The sequence below is a fragment of the Phyllobates terribilis genome, unplaced genomic scaffold (genome assembly GCF_046119375.1).
Source record: "Phyllobates terribilis strain yellow unplaced genomic scaffold, ASM4611937v1 Scaffold_5__5_contigs__length_657084704, whole genome shotgun sequence".
In the NCBI taxonomy this organism is placed as follows: Eukaryota; Metazoa; Chordata; class Amphibia; order Anura; family Dendrobatidae; genus Phyllobates; species Phyllobates terribilis.
Window position 1 is genome coordinate 489,909,398 of NW_027362765.1, and position 26,303 is coordinate 489,935,700.

A 26,303-nucleotide genomic window follows, 5' to 3' on the forward strand; every position below is an offset into this window, starting at 1 on the left:
TCATCAGGGCTCTTATCTCTTTCTGGAGGACCCTCTGTTGGCTGGAGCTCGCATTCATCGCCACCTGCTGCAAAATTACTATTACTTCTGAAAGACAATTTTCAATCACGTTAGTACCCAAGGTTATTTTAGGGTGACTTTCTCGACGGTCAATGTCCTCAATAATCACTCCCTGTGCCGGCAGTTCAACCTTACCAATCTTGATGGTCATCTCTCTGAACCCCACCTGCGGCACGGGTTAACCATTGCTGGCGATGATGCTCAAATCATCGTCTGGATAACGGGTTATATCAGTGTCACTCCAGTACTGCTTGAAAAGTACGTAGGGGATGGTAGTTGTGACCCGGTATCCAGCAGTGCACTCATGGGGATACCGTCCAGCACTACGGATAAAACTGGGCGTCCCCCCACGTACTTATCACGCCAATTAGATGTGCCTGATGACCTTATGCCTGGGGGTTGGCCCTCTGCCCCAGGTCGGACCCATTTAAAGTTCAGTACCTTGGCTACATGTCCCGGCTGGCTGCAACGGCGGCAAATCGGCTGTCCATCCTCAGTGTAACGGTCGGCGGGCCTCCCTCTGAACGACGGGATCCTCCTCTGTCGACGCCATGGGACATCCTCCGGATGGGAAGCCAGCTTGATTGGTCCTGACGGTTCCATCTGCAACGACTGTACGGTCCTGGTCAATGCAGCAACACTCTTTGTTAGTTCTTGGACCTGATGGTGCAGGTTTGCAGGCGGGGATGGATGTAGGGCCTGCGCATCAGCCCCCACAAGGTCTGCGGGGTAGGGCGCCGCCCCCTGGTGGTAAGTGATGGCATGGCGCCGAGAAGCTACAGCGCCACCCGGAGCAGGTTTTCGGAGCACCCGGATGGCCCTATCTTTGAACTGTGCAAAAGTCAAATCGGGGTTCTGTAGGGCCATGAGGCGCAGCTGAGTTCTGTGGGCTCTGGACAGCAGACCTTCTATGAACTGGTCAGTCAATAGTTTATCTGGATCCTGCACGCTGCCAGGGTCAGCTTGCTTAATTGCCCCCAAGGCTTCCTGTAAATTTAGGGCATAATCTCTGATGCTATCTTGAGCTCGCTGCTTACATCCATAGAACCGCATTTTGATTTCTGCTGAGGTACGGGTATCAAAGGTGTCCCGTAGACGGGTCAGAACTAGAGATGAGCGGTGTTCGACTAGAACTGTTCGCCAATCTCAAATTCGAGCTGTTTTGGGCGGTGTTTGAGTTGTTCGACGAACCCGAACGATTTGCAAAAAATTCGGCTGTTCGAGGTTATGTTCGATAACTGTTCGTGCACCAAAAGTGTGTCCTGCATGTCTGGCGCTATTTTGAGCACCAATCATGCAGGGATTGCCTGCCACTCACTGTAATGCCACAGCCATGGTGGTTGTGGCATTACAGTGATTGCCCAAATCGATGGGAACAGTGCCAACAGTGAAACATGAAAAGCGGCAATTCAGCAGCGGCATAGACCGGTACCCGACAATTTAGAACAGAAAGAATAGAGCATCACACATAGATTAGATAGATAGAAACAAGTCAGCCACATATGTACGAAGTACAGTGACAGTGTTGCTTACTGTACTTGTCATTTAGTGTAAAGGATTTATCAAAAAAAATAATAGTGTTTTCATGCACCGTCTCTTTAAAAAAGCCGGCCGGCAATTCAGCAGCGGTACCCGACAATTTAGAATAGAAAGAATAGAGAATCACACATAGATTAGATAGATAGAAACATGTCAGTCACATATATGAAATACAGTGACAGTGTTGCTTACTGTACTTGTCATTTAGTGTAAAGGATTTATTAAAAAAAATAATAGTGTTTTCATGCACTGTCTCTTTAAAAAAGCCGGCCGGCAATTCAGCAGCGGTACCCGACAATTTAGAATAGAAGGAATAGAGAATCACACATAGATTAGATAGATAGAAACATGTCAGTCACATATATATGAAGTACAGTGACAGTGTTGCTTACTGTACTTGTCATTTAGTGTTAAAATAAAGGATTTATTTTAAAAAAAATTGGCGTGGGGGCCCCCATAATTTTAGGCTCTAGCGGAGGTTAAGCAGACGGCTGGGGCAGATGTTTGAAGCCTGGGAGGGGGGTAATACCCATGGAGCTTCCCAGGCTACTAATATCAGCCCCCAGCTGAATACCTAGCCTTTACTAGCTATTAAAATGGGGGACCCCCCCAAAAAAAAATGACGTGGGGTCCCCCCTATTTTAATAGCTAGCAAAGGCTAGGCAGACAGCTGGGGGCTGATATTAATAGCCCAGGAAGGGTGCCATGAATATTGGCCCCCTCCCAGGCTAGAAACACCAGCCGTCAGCCGCCCCAGAACTGGTCGGATACTTCAGCTGCGAGAAGCCGGGAGATGAGCGACTGCTCGCAGCAGATGTATCCCGACCCGCAGCTCCGCTCCCCGGTCCTCCCTTGCCACCCTAGCCGCTGATCTCCCCACAGTATCCGCATGGTGTTACAAAGATCCGGACATTTGTGTTAAAAATCGCTGATTGGTCGCTGGCGCTGCCCGCGACCAATCACCGATTTGGGCGCCAAATTTAAATATCGGCCGCAACCAATCACCGATCTTGGCTCCACATTTAAACACCGCTGTGCTGATTGGTCGCCGACGCTGGGCGCGACCAATCACCGATTTTGGCGCCACATTTAAATAGCGTCCGCGACCAATCAGTACAGCGGTGTTTAAATGTGGAGCCAAGATGGGTGATTGGTCGCGGCCGATATTTAAATTTGGCGCCCAAATCGGTGATTGGTCGCGGGCAGCGCCAGCGACCAATCAGCGATTTTTAACACAAATGTCCGGACCTTTGTAACACCATGCGGATACTGTGGGGACATCAGCGGCTAGGGTGTGAAGGGAGGACCGGGGAGCGGCGCTGCGGGTCGGGATACTTCTGCTCCGAGCGCCCGCTCATGTCCCGGGTTCTCCTGCAATAAAAGTAAAATAATAAAGCAACATCATCTTACCTTTCCATGATTCCCACGACAGCTTCAGCTCTGCTACATCGAGATGACAGGCTGGACCGCAGCAGAACGCTGCCATCCAGCTTGCCATGCCGCGGACACTGAGAAGCGCAGGCATGCTTGCGCTCCTCAGTGTCTCGCTGTGACGGCATAAAGATGAAACGAGTTCATGTCCAATGAACTCAGCTCACCTCATGCACGTCACTGACAGCGTGGGAGAATTCTCACGCTGTAGCGCTGAGTGCAGGAGAATTTTCCCACGCTGTCAGTGACGTGCATGAGGTGAGCTAAGATCATTGGACATGAACTCGTCTCATCTTTATTCCGCCACAGCGAGACACTGAGGAGCGCAAGCATGCCTGCCCTTCTCAGTGTCTGCGGGATGACAGGCTGGATGGCAGCGTTCTGCTGCGGTCCAGCCTGTCATCTCGATGTAGCAGAGCTGAAGCTGTCGTGGGAACCATGGAAAGGTAAGGATGAGGTTGCTTTATTATTTTACTTTTATTGCAGAAGACATTGGCTTCAGCTGGAATGGGCGTGACGGTAAGTATGGTTTAATTTAGAACAATAAAGAATTGTGTGTTTATTTCAATTAAAGGACTTTATTCTGGGTGTTGTGTTTTTTTTAAATACTTTACTAGAAATTCATGGCGGTCATGTCTAATATTGGCGTGACCCCATGAATTTCGGGCTTAGGGCCAGCTGATAATGCCAAGCTGGCCTTAACCCCTTTATTACCCAGTGAGCCACCGCACCAGGGCCCTGGATGAGTTGGGTACAGCGCCAGAAGATGGCGCTTCTATGAACGTGCCATTTTCCGGGGTGGCTGCGGACTGCAATTTGCAGCTGGGGGGACCCAGAAAGCTTGGGCCTCCCTGCGCTGCAGATTCCAGCCCCCAGCTGCCTAGTTGTACCTGGCTGGACACAAAAATAGGGCGAAGCCCCACGTATTTTTTTTTTTTATTATTTCATGAAATTCATGAAATAATTAAGAAAAAAAGGGCTTCCCTATATTGTTGTGTCCAACCAGGTACAAATAGGCAGCTGGTGGTTGGGGGCAGCCCATTCCTGCCTGCTGTACCTGGCTGGACACAAATATAGTGCGAAGCCCCACGTCAATTTTTTTTTAAATTATTTCATGAAACTAGATGGTGGCCCGATTCTAACGCATCGGGTATTCTAGAATATGTATGCGGCAGACCCGGCGCAATCAGCAGAGCGGTGTTTAAATTTGGCGCCAAAATCGCTGACTGGTCGCGGCCAGCAACCGCGACCAATCAGCAAAGCGGTGTTGAAATTTGGCGACTATATCGCTGATTGGTCACGGCCGGCGTTTGCGACTAATCAGCAGAGCGGGGTTTAAATTTTGCGCCAGTAATGCTGATTGGTCGCGGTCGCGACCAATCAGCAGAGTGGGGTTTAAATTTTGCGCCAATAATGCTGATTGGTCGCGGTCGCGACCAATCAGCAAAGCGGTGTTTAAATTTGGCGCCAATAACGGTGATTGGTCACGACCGCGACCATTCAGCAGGGCGGTGTTTAAATTTGGCGGCAACAATGTTGATTAGTCGCGGCCGGCGGTCGCGACCAATCAGCAGAGCGGGGTTTAAATTTGGCGCCAATAATGCTGATTGGTCGCAATCGCCGGCCGAGACCAATCAGCAGAGCGGTGTTTCAATTTGGCGCCAAAATCGCTGATTGGTCGCGGCCGGCAACCGTGACCCATCAGCAGAGCGGGGTTTAAATTTGGCGCCAATACTGCTGATTGGTCGCGGCCGGCAACCGTGACCAATCAGCCGAGCAGGGTTTAAATTTGGCGCCAATACTGCTGATTGGTTGCGGACGGCGACCGCGATCAATCAGTAGAGCGGTGTTTAAATTTGGCGCCAATAATTCTGATTAGTCGCGGCCGGCATCCGCGACCAATTAGCAGAGCGGGGTTTAAATTTGGCGGCAATCTCGCTGATTGGTCGCGGCTGGAGTCCGCGACCAATCAGCAGAGCGTTGTTTAAATTTGGCGCCAATCTCACTGATTGGTCGCGGTCGCTATTTAAATGTGGCGCCCAAATCGGTGATTGGTCGCGGGCAGTTTCCGCGACCAATCAGCAGAGCGGTGTTTAACTTTAGCGCCAAGATCACTGATTGGTCGCGTGCGGAGAGCGCGACCAATCAGCGAATCGTATTGGTGAGGATCGGGGAGCGCCGCTGCCTGGTCGGATACTTCAGCTGCGAGAAGCCGGGAGATGAGCGACTGCTCGCAGCAGATGTATCCCGACCCGCAGCTCCGCTCCCCGGTCCTCCCTTGACACCCTAGCCGCTGATCTCCCCACAGTATCCGCATGGTGTTACAAAGATCCGGACATTTGTGTTAAAAATCGCTGATTGGTCGCTGGCGCTGCCCGCGACCAATCACCGATTTGGGCGCCAAATTTAAATATCGGCCGCAACCAATCACCGATCTTGGCTCCACATTTAAACACCGCTGTGCTGATTGGTCGCCGACGCTGGGCGCGACCAATCACCGATTTTGGCGCCACATTTAAATAGCGTCCGCGACCAATCAGTACAGCGGTGTTTAAATGTGGAGCCAAGATGGGTGATTGGTCGCGGCCGATATTTAAATTTGGCGCCCAAATCGGTGATTGGTCGCGGGCAGTGCCAGCGATCAATCAGCGATTTTTAACACAAATGTCCGGACCTTTGTAACACCATGCGGATACTGTGGGGACATCAGCGGCTAGGGTGTGAAGGGAGGACCGGGGAGCGGCGCTGCGGGTCGGGATACTTCTGCTCCGAGCGCCCGCTCATGTCCCGGGTTCTCGCAGCGGAAGTATCCGCACAGGCAGCGCCGCTGACATCCATGCGGCTAGGGCGTGAAGGGAGGACCGGGGAGCGGCGCTGACATCCAATTGGTCGCGGCCGCTATTTAAATGTGCCGCACAAATCGGTGATTGGTCGCCGTCTAGACCGCGACCAATCACTGATCTTGCCGCCAAAGTTAAACACTACTGTGTTGATTGGTCGCGGACGCTGCCCACGACCAATCACCGATTTGTGCGCCAAATTTAAATATCAGCCTCATGCACGTCACTGACAGCGTGGGAAAATTCTCCTGCACTCAGCGCTTCAGCGTGAGAATTCTCCGACGCTGTCAGTGACGTGCATGAGGTGAGCCGAGCTCATTAGACATGACCTCGGCTCATCTTTATGCCGTCACAGCCAGACACTGAGGAGCGCAAGCAAGCCTGCGCTTCTCAGTGTCTGCGGGATGACAGGCTGGATGGCAGCGTTCTGCTGCGGTCCAGCCTGTCATCTCGATGTAGCAGAGCTGAAGCTGTCGTGGGAACCATGGAAAGGTAAGGATGATGTTGCTTTATTATTTTACTGTTATTGCAGGAGATCATTGGCTTCAGCTGGAATGGGCGTGATGGTAAGTATGGTTGAATTTAGAACAATAAAGAATTGTGTGTTTATTTCAATTAAAGGACTTTATTCTGGGTGTTTGTGTTTTCTTTTAACTTTGACTATGGGGTTAGTAATGGGGGTGTCTTATAGACGCCTCTCCATTACTAACCTGGGCTTGATGTCAGCTGGCATTATAAGCTGACATCAACCCCAGCCCTATTACCCCACTGCCACCGCTACAGGGCAGTGGGAAGAGCGAGGCTAAGTGCCAGATTTGGCGCATCCTACGGATGCGCCATTTCTGGGACAGCTGACGGCTGGTGTTTCTAGCCTGGGAGGGGGCCAATATTCATGGCACCCTTCCTGGGCTATTAATATCAGCCCCCAGCTGTCTGCTTAGCCTTTGCTAGCTATTTAAATAGGGGGGACCCCACGTCATTTTTTTGGGGGGGTCCCCCATTTTAATAGCTAGTAAAGGCTAGGTATTCAGCTGGGGGCTGATATTAGTAGCCTGGGAAGCTCCGTGGGTATTACCCCCTTCCCAGGCTTCAAACATCTGCCCCAGCCATCTGCTTAACCTCCGCTAGAGACTAAAATTACGGGGAACCCCACGCAAATTTTTTTTTTAATAAATCCTTTATTTTAACACTAAATGACAAGTACAGTGATCAACACTATCACTGTACTTCTTATATATGTGACTGACATGTTTCTATCTATCTAATCTATGTGTGATGCTCTATCTTTCTGTTCTAAATTGTCGGGTACCGAGGCTGAATTGCCGGCCGGTTTTTTTAAATAGACGGTGCATGAAAACACTATTATTTTTTTAAATAAATCCTTTACACTAAATGACAAGTACAGTAACCAACACAGTCACTGTACTTATTATATATGTGATTGGCATGTTTATATCTATCTATGTGTGATGCTCTATTCTTTCTGTTATAAATTGTCGGGTACCGCTGCTGAATTGCCGGCCGGCTTTTTTAAAGAGACGGTGCACGAAAACACTATTATTTTTTTTAATAAATCCTTTACACTAAATGACAAGTACAGTAAGCAACACTGTCACCCTGCTTCTTATATGTGTGACTGACATGTTTCTATCTATCTAATCTATGTGTGATGCTCTATTCCTTCTTGTCTAAATTGTCGGGTACCGGTGTATACCGCTGCTGAATTGCCAGCCGGCTTTTTTAAAGAGAGCGTCTTCTGAGCAGTTTGTCAGCTTTTGGACACCTTTGAAGGTGTTTTCTATGTGTTTCTATGTGTTTTTGTTTGCCTGCCATTGGTTTTAACGGTGTTCGACGGTGTTCTAAGGTGTTCGACGAACAGTTCGACGAACAGTTCCTCGAACATCCCGGTGTTTGACGAACCGAACCGAACCCGAACACTACGGGGGTGGCTCAACACTAGTCAGAACCCCCCTTACAGTCCTTTTCTCCTCAGCTGTCCAAGACTTTACCTCCCTCTGGGCCGCACCAGTTAACTGCCCTATCAGTATGCTTACTTTATGTTCTTCTGTCAGGGATAAACTTTGAACAGGCTATACAGCCTTTCTTTAAAGTCCCCCAAGGTATGCGACTCGCCGGCATACTGTGGCAGCCAGGCCGCTCAGGGATATAGGGCATGGAAAACGGCATCACAGCTGCAGCGGTTACGCTGGTGGTAGAGGGTCCCTCCGTGTCCGACATCTTCCTCCCCCCTAGTTAACCGTGGCCTACCTTCCGGCGTTCCTCTTCTGTAGGCCGCGGCTTCGCTCGCGATGCTCTGGGCGAGGACCTTGCGTCGCTCGGTGATGACGTCGGCGTCCGCTGGATCTCCTTCCAGGACCTTGCGCAGAGTCTCAGCATAGGGCGGGGCTTCAGGTCTCGCGCGGTTTTGACGTCCACGCCTTTCTTCTTCCCGCGCGGTGTCCCGAAGATGGCGCCCGATGGCGGGAAAACGGCTCAGATTGGCGAGAAATGGCCCCGAATGGCGGGAAACTTCACTCAGGTAAATATAAAGTCTTTTTCAGGCACACAATACCAGTTTGTGGCGGGTTGGTCACAATCTTGCCGACTACGCCAAAGCTGACTCGCCCCCTGGGCCGTGGGGTACCCAGAACCGGGCTTCTGTATGATGCTGGGGGTAGTAGTGGCAACCCGATCCCGTGGCTCAGGGTGGTCAGACCAAATTGTGGCAGTCTATTTATCAGTGTTTTGAATGTCCGACTACGCCACCCGTGGATTGCGGTCAGGGATAACTGCCGCTGCAAGGCAGACCGCTGAGGCTGGTGTTGGTGTGCAGCACAGGGGTAGGATAACTCCCCACGGGAAGAGTGCAGCCTCAGGGCAGTGTAGGTGGATGCTGGGGGTGATAGTGCAGGCCACAATAGTAAGAGTTCAGAGTCCGCTTCAAACAGTCCAGGGTCTTTATTGTAGGTATTATTAATGACCCAACAGTGGTACCGGTTAGGAATGGGCCTGGGTGTCTGAGAGCATTCGGGCGAGCCCCACTGGTCAGATGTGAGGGTGTAGGCCTACCGTTCTCTCTATGCTCTTTCTGACTATCCCCCTCTTTGTGGTGTAATAGCCCACGTCCCTGAGCTGGCCGTGTACTTCTCGCCTGTATGGCTTGCGACTCGGGCCTTGGGTACCTTTTGCTTTCTCCTCGCTGTACTGGTCCCTCTGTGTGGTGGAGCCTCCAGGCTTCTTAGGCCAAGGTACCTGAAATCCCTCGCGGGTTGGTTCTTTGCTGCTGGGAATGATAACCCGGACAGCCTCGGACCCCAAAGTCCAGTTAGAATGGTTCTCTGCCAGGACCGAGTCTCGTCGCCTCTGTCCCTGGCTTGCAGTTTCTCCTCTGCCTCACGGACTCCTCAGCTGCTGCTGACCTGTCCCTCTTCTCTGAGAACCCTTCTGGTCACTTCAGAAGTGGGTTCTGGTCTCTCTAACCCTGCCCCAGTTCCAGCTTTTATAGGGCAGCCAGCTCCCCCTACTGGCCTGGGACAGGAGGTGCTGCATGCTAATGGTCCCTAACCAGGGAACCTCCCTCCTGCTCTCAGACACATCCTTTAATATTTGTGGCATCCAGGCCTGGGGTGACACAAATGTACTCGTTATTCCATATTTTTTTTTGATTTCCTCATCTATGTGTGATCCTAATGGGCTAATCCCCCCAAAAATTGCGTCCTTGTGCACGCCTATTGGCGGTGTCACTTTCGTAGTATTTTTTTTCCATGCCTGGCAGTGCGGATAGTTGGCAAAACAAGGCCTTAAAGGCCGGTTTCAAGTAGGTGTTGCTACTTCCCATTTTATGTTGCACTCACCCATGCCTGCGGCTGGAGGAGAGACTCCTACGTATGTAGGTAGTCATTCGGGATGAGCTGCGTGCCTCGGCTTGAAGTCCTCAGTTTTTTTTTGTTTGTTTTTCAATAATTTTTATTAAACTTTTAAAAGGGTATGATAAGGGGGTAGGGAAGAAATAACAGGAAACAGATGGGTGTGTGGAAAGGGGATAGGGAAAGGAAGGGATGGGAGGGGAAATTTAGAGAACTCAATTACGTAATTACAAAGGGTAATATAGCATATAATCATCATAACATATGGTTAAATATATAATAACAAAACAAAAACATAATAAAAACATAATATAATCTAGTCAGACTTAATAAAGTGTGGTCTTTTGTACCATGGAAGAAAGGAGGAACCGGTATAAAAGTAATAATGTGGAACAGAGGTAAAGAGTTTATGGTAGATAAAACTAAGGATTGGGAAACGTGGAAATCCAACAATCCCATTTCTTAGAGTATTTTTTCAGACAATTATTATTAATGGCAAATCGGAGTTCGATTGAGTTATGTAAGGAAATATTTTCCAAAATGTCAGATAAGTCAGGCACATCGTTTTTTTTCCAAAAATAAGCTATTCCATGAGGCAAAACAGAGAGCTGGCTGTGAATCCTCAGCCAGAAGCTGTGCTCTGTCTCCCCATCAAGCAACCCCCCACAAAAAAGCCACCAATAAAAATTAAAGAAAAAGTTCCCAAAACAGCACATGCAACAGTACACATCCGGTGGGCGCTGCAGGGAGCGCATTCACCTTGGTGCCCCCTGAGATCACAGTTGCCTAGCTCTCACCCGTTCACCTCGGCAGCAATAGCTGCGATGCGGAGGACGCATTTAACCCCGCACCCCCAGTAACCACAGCAGCACAGCACCTAGCCGATCCCATCAGTTTCACCATGCCCTTTACGCCCACCAGCTGGCCACAATTAGTACACACATGCCACGACGGGATACCCATAAACGTAGCAGGACAAACCTCACGGAGAGAGAGACACCAGGCATACTTGCCGCAGTTCCTCCGAAGAAACGTCCAGATCCTCACACGTCACCGGCACACACATCGGCGAGGGAAGCTGAGATCAGCATCACACAGGAGGGGTCACAGGTCTAAGTCCTCGAGGTGGCGCTCACCATCTCTAACATCCGAGATGTCGAATACATCGGCGAGCCGGTCACACCGACAGCCGGTCACGCCGATCCCGTCCTCTGGGGGACAGAAGCAAGACAAGGGCATCCTCTAGGGCTTCCAGCCTGCACAAGCCAACGGGATCAAGCAGGACTTCTTAAAATATTTGAATTTGTGTAAATCTGCAAATTTTAGGAAATTCAATTACAACTTGATCCTCCTCTGATGGATTTGCTCATCTGTAAGACAGACCATTTCATTTAAAAAACCCACACAGACATGTGAACAGACCCATAGATTATAATAGGTACGAGTTCTCCCCTTGAAAAACATGGATAGAACCTGTTTGTAAAAAACTGACGTCTGAATGAGCCCTAACTTGTTGCATAATTGCATAAAACATCTTTAATTCCAAGCAGGGGCGTACATAGGGATAATAGGGCCCCATAGCAGAAGTTCCAATTGGGCCCCCCCCCACAAAAAAAAGGTAAATAATTGTGTAGGCACAGTAGAGCAGATCTCACAACTTTCCAGCCATAGTAATTTTCCTCCTGCTGTAGTCCCAGATCCCTCTTTCATTGTCCCATAAAATATGATGCCAGCAAAAGTGTCCCCCAAACACAGTATGATACCTCCATGGTTAATTCCACCACATGCGCAGTATAATGACCCTACAGTATCCCACCTCAACTCCCAAGGCAAAGTATGGTGACCCCAACACAGCATAATCCCCCAATTGTGACCCCCACACAAATTTCTTACACATTCCTCACATGTATTAAAGCTGTCAAACAGTCGCAAATCATGCACACGGGAGTGATTCAAACATAGCACAGAGCAGCTGTAAATACTCGGTGCTCGCCCAAGCATACTCAGCGAAAGGGTTAACAGAACATACTCGCTCATCACTACTTGCCACCATTGGCGGTACGCCACTGATTCCAAGGAAAAGCATCAGTGACTTTTGGCACTGCTCACGACTGAGAGTTTTGGCTATAGCCTTATCAGGAAGGATATTCTTACGTGACTCATAATGTTGTAAATGTAACAGTTTCACATGAGTTTAATAATTATGGAGACATTTGTTGAAAATTTGAATAACTGATACACTTTAAAGGTTGGCTCACATCTGGATATATAAAAATCGCTCAGATTCTCAGCCAGAAAAGTTGGCATGCGAGTGCTACTCAAGTGTACATTTTTTTTCTCGCCTAGCATCCTTATGTCATGCATATGCAATCCGTATCCAATGCATTTTTAACATCATCTTTTACATACTATAATTCTCTATGTAAATCAGGGATCTCAAACTCAGCTGGGTATATTGGTTGCACATGGAAAAAATTAGAATTTGGGGGGCCTCATTCTTTGCAGGTCAAAGTGACATTTTTAGTGATACCATTTTTTTTGTATACACCGTCTGAACATTTTTGCTGTGTTTATTTTATTTTTTTATAGCTTGGGTCATTATTAGTGATGAGCGAGCATGCTCGCTACTGCTTGGTGCTCGCCCGAGCATCTCACTGCTCGAGATGCTTGGGGGGAGCTCGGGTCCCCTCCCTGCATGTTTGGCGCTCTTTACAGAGCCAATGAACATGCAGGGATTGCCAGCCAGTCACTGCAATGCTGCAGCCATGTTGGTTGTGGCATTACAGTGATTGGCTGGCCGCACAGCATCATCAGGTCTATATCAGACCTAGTGCCGCCATGCTCGTCACAGTCACTCCATAATCAGACAATGTGGGGAGAGATGCTGCTGAGCTAGGGAGAGATTTGCTTGTTTCTAGTTAGTGTAGGTGTACCAAACTATATTAGAGACACATATCCATCTCAACAAACAGTCCTTCTGAGGACTAATCCATCTGCAGAGATATCAGGCAGGCAGTGTATATAGGCAAGCAGGCAGGGTATATAACAGACTGCAGTGCACATAGCACAAGAGGCTCCATTCCAGTTTTGTCTGCTGCTGCTGTTAGATATTTCTAGACATAGGCCCAGGTCTAAGGGGCCAGGGATAACTTTTTTTTGGAACTTAATCCTCATTATTTGCTTAAAAAGCAATCCAGAGAACACCGTTGTACTGCACAATTTGCTTGTTGGCACTGCAGAATACAGCCAAGTCCTTTCCATATTACAGCGCTAAAAATCCAGCTATTAAAAACTGTGGTTTGGCAGTCACACGGATCACATATAATTTTGCTGAAAATACTGCCATTTCTGGCATCCATTAAAAATTTCTTTCAGTGTGTCAGTGAAGCAATTGACACCAGTTTACTGTTCAAAATAGTTAACTGCAGGCCAGTTATTTAAAACTGTGGTTTGTCAGTCAGACGGATCACATACTGTATACGTTTTCAGAAAATACTGCCATTTCTGGCCTCCATTAAAAATTTGTTTCAGTGAGCCAGTGAAGCAATTGACACCAGTTTGCTGTTCAAAATAGTTACCTACAGTCCAGGTATTTAAAACTGTGGTTTCTCCGTCACACGGATTACATATAACTTCGCTCCAAATTCAGCCATTTGTAATGAACGTGGAAAATATTGTCCTCCATTTAAAATGAGCAAGGCGCGTGGCAAGGCATGGGGAACTGGACGTGATGGTGATGGTGCATGCAGAGGCCGAGGCCGTGGGCAAGCTGAAATTGTGCGACAACAAACACCCACATCTTCTCACCTGACTTTCCTGTACCAATTCCTAGGGGACCGCAGCGCACCACTATTCAACCCAGAGCAGTGTCAAGAAGGTTGTTGGTTGAATAGCAGATAATGTTTCCAGTCACTTTGCCACCACCACAACCACCACTCTGTCTTCCACACGGTCAAGTCTCAGTAGCCGTGAGTCTGGACTGCATATTCCTCACCCTGATCCTCCTTCCTCCCACCATGCCGAGTGCCCAGAGACAACTGATCCCACACTTGGACACTCCGAAGAGCTGTTCACTTTTCCATTTATAGATTCGGGCCTCTCGCCTGGTCCACTTGAAGCGGGGCAAGAGGAGATCACATGTAGCGATACCCAAATATTTGAGCAGCCACAGTCTCAAGAAGGCAACGGTGGGAAAGTGTCACAAGAGGTGGACGATGATGAGACACAATTGCCAGAAAGTCAGGAGGAGGACCAGGATGTGGAAGTGGAAGACGAGGTGGTGGATGATATAGTAACTGACCCAACCTGGCAGGAGGACATGCAGAACGAGGACAGCAGCACACAGGGTGAGGGAGACTGAGCACCCCAACAGGCAGGAAGAAACAGTGTGGTGGCCGCAGACAGAAGGCAGGCAACCATTTCCTGTAACACCAACATGAAGTAAGTTGCCAGTACAACTGTTAGGTCTTCCCGAGTCTGGTTGCTTTTCAAAGACTCTGCCGATAACCACAAAAAGGCCATTTTCACCACCGGCCAGGCCAAACAAAAGCTTGACCACCACCAGCATGATCAGGCACATGGCAGCAAAGTACCTGACTTTGTGGGCCGAAACCCAGGGTCCAGGAACAGTGTCTGCAGGTGGCACCACTGCTTCTTTCGCTGTTGTGCATGCAAGCCAATCCCCTGTCCATGGTGCATGCGAAGATGCCTCCTGCCCTGCACCTGTCGTTGCACACTTTCAAGTAGCAGCATCAGGAAGCACGTCCACGTCCTTGTCCCAGCGCAGTGTTCAGTTGTCCATACCCCAGTTGTGGAACGCAAGCGCAATTACGCAGGCAAAGCCCCATAGGCCACACTACTACATTCCCACATTTCATGACTGCTTGTGCTCGAAATGTTGCCTTTTAGGCTCGTAGAGATGGAAGCATTCAGCAACCTGATGGCGGCGGCCGTCCCTCAGTACTCAGTCCCCAGCAGCCACTATTTCTCCCGGTGTGCCGTCCCTGCATTACACAAGCACGTGTCCCAAAATATGAGTTATGCCCTCAACAACGCAGTTATCGGGAAAGTCCACCTAACCACGGACACGTGGACAAGTGCTTGTGGGAAGGGAGAGTACATCTCTCTGACGGCACAATGGGTTAACATAGTGGAAGCCGGGACCCAGTCGGACCTTGGGAAGGAACACGTCTTCCCGAGGCCAAGGATTGCGGGCCCTAGGTCAATGAGGGTTGTCCCCACAGTCCACAGCTCCTGCACCTCATCCTCCTTAGCCTTCTCCTCCTCTTCAGCCTCCATCTCCGAAATGAACACATCAGTCAAAAGCTGGAAGCACTGCAGCACTGCCTCGGCCAAGCGGCAACAGGTTGTGCTGAAGATAATATGCTTAGGTGAAAAACCGCACAATGCTGAAGAGTTGTGGACAGCTCTGAAAGAGCAGGCAGATCTGTGGCTCACACCGCTGAACCTACAGCCAGGCATGGTTGTGTGTGACAATGGCCGGAACCTGGTGGCGGCTCTGAGGCGAGGCGAGCTCACACACGTACCCATGTGCTTAACCTCGTGGTTCAGCGATTTCTCAAATCCTACCTGGAGCTGTCGGATCTGCTTGTTAAGTACGCCACCTGTGTGACCATTTTAGAAAGTCACCTACAGCTTCTGCCGCCCTTGCCGTGTTTCAGCAGCGTTTGCAACTTCCGGCTCACAGACTGGTGTGTGATGGCCCCACGCGTTGGAACTCTACACTGAAGATGTTGGGAAGGATTTCTGAGCAGAAGAGGGCAGTTGTTGAGTACCAGCATCAACAAGGCCGTCGGTATTCAGTTCAGACTCCACACATAAGACCTCAGGAGTCGACATGCATGTCAGACATATGTACAATCCTCCAAAACTTTGAGGACTCCACCAAGATGGTGAGCGGAGATGATGCCATAATTAGCATCACCATCCCGCTTCTCTGTCTTCTGAAATGCTCTCTGCTCACAATCAAAGAGGATGCATTGCAGGCAGAGCATGATGAGATGAAGCAAGGAACCATACAGGGTGATTACACACAGCCCAGCCTCAGCTCATCCCAAAGTGGATTTGATGACAATGAGGAAGAGGAGGAGGAAGAGGAAAAACAGGAGCTAGATTCATGCGCTATAGACGGTACTACCTGCACAACTGTCATACCGTCTGTTCAGCGTGGATGGCCTGAGGACAGAGAGGAGGAGGAGGAGAGCATGGTCACTCGTCCTCTTGGTGAGGACACGGAAGTCTTGCCTGTTAGCAGTCTGGCACGCATGGCTGAGTTTATGTTACGCTGCCTTTCCATGACCCTCGCATTCTCAAAATTTTGGGTGGCAGTCATTACTGGTTGGTGACACTTCTAGACCCAGGCTACAAGGAGAACTTTATATCTCTTATTCCTGAGGCGGACAGGTCTACAAAAATGAGGCAGTACCAGAAGGCCCTTGTTGCAGAACTATTAAAAAAATTCCCATCTGAAAACGCTGGCTGCAGAGTATGTCATAGTTCGTTGGACAACCAAGGACTACAGGTGAGAGAGACACAACTCCAATCCAGCAGAGGCAGGGGAACACTGTCAAAGTTCTGGCAGAATTTTCTTAGCCCCTCCCATCGCACAAGCCCTGAGGCGCGGGGTACTCTCACAAGGAGTGCAAAGTTTGGGAAGATGCTTAGGGAGTACCTTGCAGAACCGTACCAATGTCCTCCATGATTCATTTGTGCCTTATAATTATTGGGTATCCAAGCTGGATACGTGGAATGAACTGGCTCTGCATGCCTTGGAGGTCCTGGCCTACCCTGCCGCCAGCGTTTTATCAAAGCGGGTTTTTAGTGTCGCTGGTGGAATTATAACTGATAAGCGCATCCGCCTGTCAACTAAAATGCTGACAGGCTGACAAGGGCTGGATTGGGCCAGACTTCTCAACACCACCGAATGATAGCAGCGTAACATAAACTCAAATCCCGTGTCTTTTTTGGGAGATGTATTCCCATGCACCTCTTCACACCAACACATGGGTATGCACTTCCTGATTTTGGCTATTTGCTCTTGTCCTCCTCCTTCTACTCATCCTCCACCACCATATTACTAGGGTGACCATGGTCCATGATGCAACATGCACATAATTTTTTTAAAGGGTGGTTATTAGTGTTGAGCGAGCATGCTCGACACTGCTCGGTACTCGCCCGAGCATCTCACTACTCGGGATATTCGGAGAGCACCGAGCATTTCCGGGTTACTCGGGCGGGAGCTCGAGTCTCCGCCCTGCATGTTTGGAGCTCTTTACAGAGCCAATGAACATGCAGGGATTGCCAGCCATTCACTGTAATGCCGCAGCCAAGTTGTTTGTGGGCATTACAGTGATTGGCTGGCCGCTCAGCGTCACCTCGAGTATTTAAAACCGGGCGCCACCATCTTGGACACAGTCGCCCGGGATCAGACAGTGTAGGGTCAGTGCTGCTGAGTTAGGGAGAGATATATAGTGTGAAATAGGTAGTGTAGGGTCTCTAAAGCCTGCCAAATCAAACAAACAGTCCTTCTCAGGACTAATATCCATCCCAGATATCAGGCAGGCAGGCAGGCTGTATAGGAGACGCAGTGGTTATACCAGCAAACACTGCATTACTGTCCTGTGTGCTCCTGCAGGTCAAATTTCTAGACTTATCCCCCGGTTTCAGGTGCCAGGAAAAATCCTTTTTTTTTTCATCTAAATCCTGTATTTTTTTTCCCTCAGTCAGATGGTACAAATACGTGTCTTATTAACCTTTGGTATACCCCCCCCCCCCCCAAAAAAAAAAATTGAGTGTGTCTGTGACTGTTCAGACACCAATATATCTGTTTAAAAGAGTCTGGTTTAGGCCAGATAACTAGAACTGTGGTTTTTCAGTTCCACGGTTCAAATTTCAGTATTATCCTGCCTTTGGCCTTTTTTCCGGAAAAAAAAACAGGAATAGTGTCTCACTGACTGTTCAGACACAAATATATCTGTTTAAAAGATTCTGGTGTAGGCGAGATAACTAGAACTGTGGTTTTGCAGTTCCACGGTTCAAATCTCTGTATTATCCTGCTTTTGGCCTTTTTTCCATAAAAAAAACCCAGTAATAGTGTCTCCCTCACTGTTCAGACACAAATATATCTGTTTAAAAGATTCTGGTGTACGCCAGATAGCTATAACTGTGGTTTTGCAGTTCCACGGTTCAAATCTCTGTATTATCCTGCTTTTGGCCTTTTTTCCGTAAAAGAAACAGTAATAGTGTCTCGCTGACTGTTCAGACACAAATATATCTGTTTAAAAGATTCTGGTGTAGGCCAGATAACTATAACTGTGGTTTTGCAGTTCCACTATTCAAATCTCTGCATTATCCTGCTTTTGGACTTTTCTCCGTAAAAAAAAACAGTAATAGTGTTTCGCTAACTGTTCAGACACAAATATATTTGTTTTAAAGATTCTGGTGTAGGCCAGATAACTATAACTGTGGTTTTGCAGTTCCACGGTTCAAATCTCTGTATTATCCTGCTTATGGCCTTTTTTCCGTAAAAAAAAAACAGTAATAGTGTCTCGATGACTGTTCAGACACAAATATATCTGTTTAAAAGATTCTGGTGTAGGCCAGAGAAATAGAACGGTGGTTTTCCTCTTCCACGGTTCTAATTTCCTTTTTATTACCCTTTTTCCATTGATCGTGCGAGTGTAAGCTATTTTACTTCATTTACAATGGGCAAGGCGCGTGGCAAGGGACGTGGAACTGGACGTTCTGGTGATGGTGCGTGTAGAGGACGGGGCCGTGACCAAGGTGAAAATGTGCCACAACCAACAGCCACATCTCCTCGCTCCCACTTCTTGACCGAATTACTAGGGAAGCACACTACAACACCAGTATTGCGAACTGATCAGTGTGAACAGTTTATTAATTGGATAGCAGATAATACTTCCAGTTACCTGGGCACCACCACCTCTGGTCTGTCTTCCACACGGTCAAGTTTTAGTAGACGTGAGTCTCGACCGCATACTCCTCTTCACCCTGATGCTCCTTCCTCCCACCATGCCGAGTGTCATCAGACAGCAACTGATCCCACAGTTTGACACTCTGAAGAGCTGCTCACTGGTCCATTTCCATATTTGTGCCCCTTGCCTGCTCCGCTTGAAGTGGTGGAAGAGGAGATCCTATGTAGCGATGCCCAAATATTTGAACAGCCACGGCCACAGGAAGTCAACGCTAGCAATTTGTCACAAGAGGTGGACGATGACGAGACACAATTGCCACGAAGTGAGGAAGAGAATCGTGGTGCGCAAGTGGAAGAGGAGGAGGTGGTGGATGATCTAGTAACTGACCCAAGGTGGCAGGAGGACACGCAGAGCGAGGCCAGCAGCACACAGGGGGAGGGAGGCAAAGTACCCCAACAGGCAGGAAGAAGCAGTGTGGTGGCCGCACACAGAAGGCGGGTAACAGTACCCCGTAACACCAACATGAGGGACGTTCCCAGTACAACCGGTAGGTCTTTCAGAGTCTAGAATTTTTTTAACGACTCTGCTGAGAACCCCAAAAAGGCCATTTATACCACCTGCCATGCCGCCATCAGCAGGGGTGACAAAACGACCAGCCTGACCACCACCAGCATGATCAGGCACATGACAGCAAAGCACCCGACTTTGTGGGGCGAACCCCAGGGTCCACGACCAGTGGCAGCGGGTGTCACCACTGCTTCTTCCGCTGTTGAGCGTGTAAGAGAACCCCCTGTTGTGCGTGCAAGGCAATCCCCTGTCCATACTGCATGCAAAGATGCCCCCTCCTCTCAGTCTTCACTTGTTATGCCAGTTTCTCAAGAAACAGCATCAACATCCACGTTCCACCGCAGCGTTCAATTGTCCATATCCCAGACCTTTGAAAGAAAGCGCAAATTCGCAGCCAACTCCCCACAGGCCACAATCCTAAATTAGCACATTTCACGACTGCTTGCATTGGAAATGCTGCCTCTTAGGCTGGTGGAGAAGGAATCCTTCCGCAACCTTATGGTGGTGGCCATCCCTCGGTACTCGGTCCCCATCCGACACTATTTTGCCCGGTGTGCCATCCCCCCACTACAAAATCACGTGTCCCTAAACATCTGCCGTGCCCTCAACAAAGCAGTTACTGGGAGAGTCCACCTGACAACGGACACGTGGACAAGTGCTTGTGGCCAGGGACGGTGCATCTCCCTGATGGCATACTGGGTAGACATAGTGGAAGCCGGGACCCAGTCGGACATTGGGACGGAACACATCCTCCCCACACCGAGGATTGCTGGCCCTATGTCAGACAGAGTTGCCACCACAGTGTACAGCTACTGCGCATCATCCTCCTCCTCCTCATGTTCAGCCTCCATCTCAGATATCACCACATCAGTAACAAGCTGGAAGCACTGCAGTACTGCCTTAGCCAAGCGGCAACAGGCTATGCTGAAACTCATAAGCTTAGGTGATAAACCTCACACTGCTTGTGAGTTGTGGACAGCTGTGAAAGAGCAGGCAGATCTGTGGCTGAAACCGCTGAACCTACATCCAGGCATGGTCATGTGTGACAATGGCCGTAACCTGGTGGCGGCTCTGAGGCAAGGCGAGATGACACACGTACCATGCCTGGCTCATGTGCTTAACCTCGTGGTTCAGTGGTTTCTTAAATCGTACCCCGAGTTGCCAGATCTGCTCGTCAAAGTACGCCGCCTGTCAGCTCATTTTCGGAAGTCAGCTACAGCTTCCGCCGCCTTTGCTGTGTTGCAGCAGCGTTTGCAGCTTCCGGCACACCGACTGGTGTGTGATGTTCCCACATGTTGGAACTCTACCCTCCACATGTTGCAAAGGATTTGTGAGCAGAAGAGAGCAGTTGTGGAGTACCAGATGCAACAAGGCCGTCGATATTCAGGTCAGACTCCACACATAAGACCTCAGGAGTGGACCTGGATGTCTGACATATGTACCATCCTGACAAACTTTGAGGAGTCCACCAAGATGGTGAGTGGCGATGACACCATCATTAGGTTCAGCATCCCACTTTTCTGTCTTTTGCAACGCTCTCTGCAGAGAATTAAAGAGGAGGCATTGCAGCCAGAGTATGATGAGATGGATCAAGAAGCCATAACGGGCGATTACACACAGCCCAGCCTCATCTCATCCCAACGTGCATTGGGGGACAATGAGGGAGAGGAGGAGGATGAGGAAGAACAGGAGCTGGTATCATGTGCTGTAGATGGTAGTACCTGTACAACTGTCATACCATCGGTTCAGCGTGGGTGGCCTGAGGACAGGGGGGAGAAGGAGGAGGAGAGCATGGTCAGTCATCATCTTGGTGAGGACACGGAAGTCTTGCCCATTACCAGTCTGACACGCATGGCTGACTTTATGTTATGGTTCCTTAACCGTGACCCTCGCGTTGTCAAATTGTTGGGTGACAGTCATTAATGGTTGGTGACACTTTTAGACCCCTGCTACAAGGAGAACTTTCACTCTCTTAATCCTGAGGTGGAGAGGTCTACAAAAATGGGGCAGTACAAGAAGGCCCTTGCTGCAGAACTAATAAAAAATTCCCATCTGAACAATCTAGCGGCAGAGGTCACAGTTCGTTGCCCAACCAAGGAGTACAGGTGAGAGAGATGCAACTTCAATCCAGCAGAGGCAGGGGAACACTGTCAACGTTCTGGGACAGTTTTCTGAGACCCGCCCAGCTTACAGGCCCTGAGGCGTGGGGTACTCTCACAAGGAGAGAAAAGTTTCAAAAGATGGTGAGGGAGTACCTTGCCGACAGTACCAGCATCCTCCGTGATTCCTCTGTGCCTTTTAATCATTGGGTATCCAAGCTGGACACTTGGAATGAACTCGCTCTGTACGCCTTGGAGGTCCTGGCCTGTTCTGCCGCTAGCGTGTTATCAGAGCGTGTTTTTAGTGCCACTGGGGGGAATCATAACTGATAAGCGCACTCGCCTGTCAACTGACAATGCTGACAAGCTGACCCTTATCAAAATGAACAAGGGCTGTATTGGGCCAGACTTCTCATCACCACCAAATGAGAGCAGATTAACATAAACTCAAATCCACTGTGTTATTTCGGGAGGTGTATTCCCATGCACCTCTTCACACCCACACATGGGTATATGCTTCCTCATTTCGGATGTATTTTGCTCTTCTACTTATCCTCATCCTCCACCACCACTATACCACCAGGGTGACCATGGTCCATGTTGCCAGCATTGCAAGTTCCTCCGTCCTAATTTTTTGCAGCTTTTACTTGGAAGGCATAGGCAAAGACTATGGGAGACCCACTCCCCAAAAAGGGGAATAATGTTTTGAATATACTGTACTGCATGGCTCTTGTTTGCCAGCATTGCAAGTTCTTCAGTCCTAATTTTTGGCAGCTTTTGCTTGGAAGGCATAGGCAAAGACTATGGGAGACCCATTCCTCAATAATGGGAATAATGTTTTTAATATGCTGTACTGCATAGCTCTTGTTTGCCAGAATTGAAAGTTCCTCCGTCCTTTTTTTTGGCAGCTTTTGCTTGGAAGGCATAGGCAAAGACTATGGGAGACCCACTCCCTAATAATGGGAATAATGTTTTGAATATGCTGTACTGCATGGCGCTTGTTTGCCAACATTGTAAGTTCCTCCGTCCTAATTTTTGGCAGCTTTTGCTTGGAAGGCATAAGCAAAGGCTATGGGAGACCCACTCCCCAATAATGGGAATAATGTTTTTAATATGCTGTACTGCATGGCTCTTGTAAGGGGCATGAAAACCATCTTGTTAAGCTACTCTGAACTCCAAGTCTCTTCCAAGGGACACTAAAACTGTCTTGTTAAACCACTCTGACCTCCACTTCTCTTCCAAGGGGCATTGATATTGTCTTTTTATTCCACTGCGACCTCCAGCACTCTTCCAAGGGGCATTAAAACTGTCTTGTTAAGCTACTGTGACCTCCACCACTCTTCCAAGGGGCATTAAAACCATCTTGTCAAGCTACTGTGACCTCCACCACTCTTCCAAGGGGCATTGATATTGTCTTTTTATTCCACTGCGACCTCCATCACTCTTCCAAGACAAATTAAAACAGTCTTGTTAAGCTACTGTGACCTCCACGTCTCTTCCAAGGTGCAATAAAATCATCTTGTTAAGCTACTGTGACCTCTACGCTTCTTCCAAGGGGCATTAAAACTGTCTTGTTAAACCACTCTGAACTCCACGTCTCTTCCAAGGGGCATTAATACTGTCTTGTTAAGCTACTGCGACCTCCACCACTCTTCCACGGGGCATTAAAACCGTCTTGTTAAGATACTGTGACCTCCACCACTCTTCCAAGGGCCATTAAAACTGTTTTGTTAAGCTACGGTGACCTCCACGTCTCTTCCAAGGGTCATTAAAATCGTCTTGTTAAGCTACTGTGACCTCCTCCACTCTTCCAAGGGGCTTTAAAACTGCCTTGTTAAGATACTGTGACCTCCACCACTCTTCCAAGGGGCATTGATATTGTCTTTTTATTCCACTGCGACCTCCACCACTCTTCCAAGGGGCATTAAAACCATCTTGTTAATCTACTTTGACCTCCACCACTCTTCCAAGGGGCATTGATATTGTCTTTTAATTCCACTGCGACTTCCACCACTCTTCCAAGGGGCATTAAAACTGTCTTGTTAAGCTACTGTGACCTCCACGTCTCTTCTAAGGGGTATTAAAACTGTCTTGTTAAGATACTGTGACCTCCACAACTCTTCCAAGGGGCATTGATATTGTCTTTTTATTCCACTGTGACCTTCACCACTCTTCAAAGGGGCATGAAAAACCATCTTGTTAAGCTACTGTGACCTCCACCACTCTTTCAAGGGGCATTAAAATCATCTTGTTAAGCTACTGTGACATCCACCACTCTTCCAAGGGGCATTGATAATGTTTTTTTATTCCACTGCGACCTGCACCACTCTTCCAAGGGGCATTAAAACAGTCTTGTTAAGTTACTGTGACCTCCACGTCTCTTCCAAGGGGCATTAAAACCGTCTTGTTAACTACTGTGACCTCCACCACTCTTCCAAAGGGCATTAAAACCGTCTTGTTTAGCTACTGTGACCTCCACCACTCTTCCAAGGGGCATTAAAACCATCTTGTTAAGCTACTGTGACCTTCACCACTCTTCCGAGGGGCATTAAAACTGTCTTGTTAAGCTACTGTGACCTCCACGTCTCTTCTAAGGGGCATTAAAACCATCTTGTTAAACCATTCTGTACTCCACGTCTGTTCCAAGGGGCATTAAAACTGTCTTGTTAAGCTACTGTGACCTCCACCACTCTTCCAAAGGGCATTAAAACAGTCTTGTTAAGCCACTGTGACCTCCACCACTCTTCCAAGGGGCACTGATATTGTCTTTTTATTCCACTGCGACCTCCAGCACTCTTCCATGGGGCATTAAAACTGTCTTGTTAAGTTACTGTGACCTCCACCACTCTTCCAAGGGGCATTAAAACAGTCTTGTTAAGCTACTGTGACCTCCACCACTTTTCCAAGGGGCATTGATATTGTCTTTTTATTCCAACGCGACCTCCATCACTCTTCCAAGGGGCATTAAAACTGTCTTGTTAAGCTACTGTGACCTACACCACTCTTCCAAGGGGCATTAAAACCATCTTGTTAAGATACTGTGACATCCACCACTCTTCCAAGGGGCGCTAAAACTGTCTTGTTAAGCTACTGTGACCTCCACGTCTCTTCCAAAGGGCATTAAAACCGTCTTGTTAAACCACTCTGAACTCCACGTCTCTTCCAAGGGGCATTAAAACCATCTTGTTAAGCTACTGTGACCTCCGCCACTCTTCCAAGGGGCATTAAAACCATCTTGTTAAGCTACTGTGACCTCCACCACTCTTCCAAGGGGCACTAAAACTGTCTTGTTAAGCCACTGTGCCCTCCACGTATCTTCCAAGGGGCATTAAAACCGTCTTTTTAAACCACTCTGAACTCCACGTCTCTTCCAAGGGGCATAAAAACCGTCTTTTTAAGCTACTGTGACCTCCGCCACTCTTCCAAGGGGCATTAAAACCGTCTTGTTAAGCTACTGTGACCTCCACCACTCTTCCAAGGGGCATTAAAACTGTCTTGTTAAGCTACTGTGACCTCCACGTCTCTTCCAAGGGGTATTAAAACAGTCTTGTTAAGCTACTGTGACCTCCACCACTCTTCCAAGAAGCATTGATTTTGTCTTTTTATTCCACTGTGACCTCCACCACTTTTCCAAGGTGCATTAAAACTGTCTTGTTTAACCACTCTGAACTCCACAGCTCTTCCAAGGGGCATTAAAACAGTCTTGTTAAACCACTCTGAACTCCACAGCTCTTCCAAGGGGCATTGAAATGTTGTTTTTAATTACCTCTATCCTCCACATCTCTTATAAAGGGCATTGCATTTCCTCCTAATTTTAGTCAGCTTTTGGTTTTCAATGCATAGGTGAACACTAAGGGAGAATCACTCCTCAATAATGGGTAGAAGGTTTTTAGTACGCTGTAACCCACGTCTGTTTCAAGGGGCATTGCAGTTTCTCATAATTTTTGGAAAGCCTTCCATTCACTGCTTAGGCCAACAGTGTACAGGAGACCCAGTTGCTATAAATGGAAAAAATGGTTTAGTTAAGGCCCTCTGACCTCCATGTCACTTCCAAGGGGCATTGGAGTGCCTCAAAATCTTTGGTATGCATTGCACTCACTGTATGCCCTATAAGTGTGTAGTCGAAGCGCTCCTTTTGGTAAAGAAACATATCCTACAATACATGTGTGGTTGACTGGCCTGATATTGATGTGAATGGTCCCTGTTCCTCCTGCTCTTTCTCCTTTGCCACCACATCATCCATCATTCATCACCTGAAGCTTTGTTTTAACGGGAGTCATAGAACTGGGATAGTAGCAGGAAAACATCCAGCAATCCTCGGAGGAGGTAGGATATGCGCCGAAACGCTGACCACCTCAGGCCTAGCTGCTACTACAGACATGCTCTTGCATTCCAAGGAACAGAAAGCTAAGGAGGTGGATGGCCTCATGATTATGAATAATTTACTTGTTGTATAGGAGGCCGACCACTGCTGCTGTCTACCTTCTGAACTTTGTGCTGAAGCCTGATTGACCCAGGACCCCCAATCCTCTATGTCTGGAGGACGTGTTGCATCCTAGTGTCCATCTGTGTCCCGGCTTCCACAATATTAACCCAGTGTGAAGGCGTCAGTCAGATGGACCATCCCTGGCCACATTCACTTGTCCACATGTTTGTGGTTAGGCTGTCCTTCAAATAGGGGCAGTTGGGGACCGTGTATGGACACCCGGCTGCCCCCTTGGTGCTTTGGACCAAGCGTGGACACCCAGCCACCGGGCGGCTGAGGACTGAGTATGGATACCAGGCCGCCGATGCAGCCATGACGTGGTAGCCAGATTCCGCCTCCACATGCCTAAAATGCCCAATTTCAAGTGCAAGCAAGCAGTATGGTATTGCAGCCTGGGGATGAGTGGGTGGCAGGCTGCCTACTTGCGCTTGCTTTGAAAGGAATGGGGGAGGTACAATTGA